The sequence below is a fragment of the Micropterus dolomieu genome, unplaced genomic scaffold (genome assembly GCF_021292245.1).
Source record: "Micropterus dolomieu isolate WLL.071019.BEF.003 ecotype Adirondacks unplaced genomic scaffold, ASM2129224v1 contig_13423, whole genome shotgun sequence".
Taxonomy (NCBI): domain Eukaryota; kingdom Metazoa; phylum Chordata; class Actinopteri; order Centrarchiformes; family Centrarchidae; genus Micropterus; species Micropterus dolomieu.
In genome coordinates, this window is record NW_025742409.1 from 3580 (window position 1) to 6211 (window position 2632).

The 2632-nt window shown below is 44.8% G+C and overlaps 1 pseudogene; it reads left to right on the forward strand.

Moving 5' to 3' along the window:
* The window catches only part of LOC123966431, a 2864-nt pseudogene extending 880 nt beyond the window's left edge, over positions 1-1984 (forward strand).
* Positions 1985-2632: the final 648 nt, after the last annotated feature.

Consider the following 2632-nt stretch of genomic DNA (forward strand, 5'->3'; position numbering starts at 1 on the left):
GGGGGGGGGGGGAGAGAGAGAGAGGGGAGGGAGGCAGCCTACACAATATACACACAGAGGTACAGGACTAAATAAAAAATGGTACAGATATTTATAGTAGTGTTAATGATAATAATCGTAATGTTAATGATTATAATAACAATAATAATAATAGGACTAGTAACAATAGTTGTTGTAGCAGAGGGTGTCGAGCAGGAACACTGGGCCGGAGGTGACCCGCAACCACAGATCCAGACTCCACAGCTCCAGAGCCAGAAACACGTGCAGGAACTGATAGGAGGAGAGAGGAGAGGGATGAGAAAGCACAAGACTACCAGAAAGGGGAGAAGTCGAGTTAGTAACATGCATTAATGGGATGAGGTTGCATACAGAGGGAGAGAAAGAAGAGGAGAGAGGAGCTCAGTGCATCATGGGAAATCCCCCGGCAGTCTAGGCCTATAGCAGCATAACTAAGGGATGGTTCAGGACTCACCTGAGCCAGCCCTAACTATAAGCTTTATCAAAGAGGAAAGTCTTAAGCCTACTCTTAAATGTGGAGATGGTGTCTGCCTCCTGAACCCAAAGTGGAACCTTGATAGCTGAACACTCTGTTAAAAAAACAAACATACATTTGGGTAACATACATATTCAGATTCAAATTTTGAAGGTTGGGCCTGAAGCTGGTCATCTATAAACAGCAGTCTGAAACACCTTGCTGATTCCTAATCCTGCTTGTGTGCATTCTCTGTATGGAAATACACAAATTCATGAAGGTACAGCGCAACAGGGAAAATCAAAGCAATAAATGATAATATTATCTTGTAGGTATCCAGATTCAGCCCCTATGAATGGACTCTAGAGGAGCCAGAAGATGGAGCTTTGCCGCTGACAACTGAATCCACCAATGAGTTTGGGATATTTAACTCCCTTTGGTTCTCTTTGGGTGCTTTTATGCGGCAGGGTTGTGACATCTCGCCAAGGTTTGTATGGCAGTTAAACCATGACTCCTCTCCAGATTCTGTTAGTAAGAATTAATGTATTTCTTATCTTTTTCTGTTACATGTTATTTTACTGTCAGACTGTACTATATTAAAAGTGTGTCAAACCTGATTAATATACTATGAGCATGTTTGGAGACAGAGCTGTTACATGGCATGTAAGAAGAGCAACGGCTACATTTCTGACTGTAACATTGCCTTTGACGGGGATAATATAAAACTTTTAATAAAATTATAAAGACACAGAAGTATACCACTCCTGCCATAATGGTGCAATACCAAAAGAGGAAGTTTGTTCCCACAGGTAGTGGTCTACGTTTCACCAAAGACACTCAAAGTGAAACTAGAACCTCTGGGTTGTGCAGGAAGTGAGATAACACACAGATAATTGTAAAAACACAAATTACTAAAAATCCAGCCTATAACCTTACTCAACAGTAAGTCCTTTGGGTCACTATATTTGTCCAGACAGGGATTGTATGATTTTAAAAAGCAATGTTGTTGATTTAATAAGATGAAATAAATTAGTTACAGAAGCTGGTGAGGACATTGGCTTTCTATTGTCACAGAGACATAATTATTGCTAATAATTACTAATGTCCAAGGAGACCAGAGGATGCTCCCCCCAACATTTTACTGAAACATGGAACAGTTAACAACATTGTGACAAAGGGCACTAGTTATAACTTTTCAAAGGCCTTCAGTCATTCTGCTGAACTCACCACCCTCCCAGCTAGCTCATGAACTTCTCAGGTATTAGACTGTTATAACAGCATACTTTGGTCTGTTTGTCTATGTGTGTGTGCAGGTCTCTGTCAGGTCGTATAGTGGGGGGGGTGTGGTGGTTTTTCACTCTGATTATTATCTCATCATACACTGCCAACCTGGCTGCCTTCCTGACGGTGGAGAGGATGGTTTCTCCCATCGAGAGTGCTGAAGACCTGGCTAAACAGACAGAGATAGCATATGGAACCCTGGACTCTGGATCCACCAAGGAGTTCTTCAGGGTAAGGACTTCTTCATACACATAGAAGCGTTTGTAGGTTCCCCTTCGAGGGAACTCGAACTGCGTCGGTTACGACACTATGGGAACGCCTCTAGGCGAAGCAGGTCTGAACGTGAATGAAATCACTCCAATCCTATTGGCTTGTTGCTAGAACAGTAAGGTGTGACGGAATAACCGGAGGAGTATAAAGCACACCTGTACACACTCATCATTAGCTTTTTTTTATTCAGCAGGCGCTCTGTATGTTGTTTGAAGAAAGCCCCAGTCCTACAAGCAGTGTGTCTTACCTGAAGAAGAAGTCTACCAGCATGTCCGGCAACCAGATGTACAGAAGGTGTGTTTTTTCTTGCCCTCGGTACATCACGGATGGAGATTATCATGAGATGTGTGTCTCATGTTTGGGGATGGAGCACGCACGGGCAGCTCTCGAGGGGGCTGCCTGCGCCCGTTGCGAAGCCCTTTCCGTGCGGGTACTGAGGTACAGCATGGCTCTCTTTCCGAGGATGGCCGGATGTGTTTTCCCCGCGGCGCGGGCCCTGCGGCCGCTGAGGCAGCCCGGCGGCTTCACTCATGGGTTCACAGCGTGATCTGTCGGAGGATTTCGGGACGGCTGAGGCTTTTTCCCGACCTTCATCCGCTGGCTCCGACG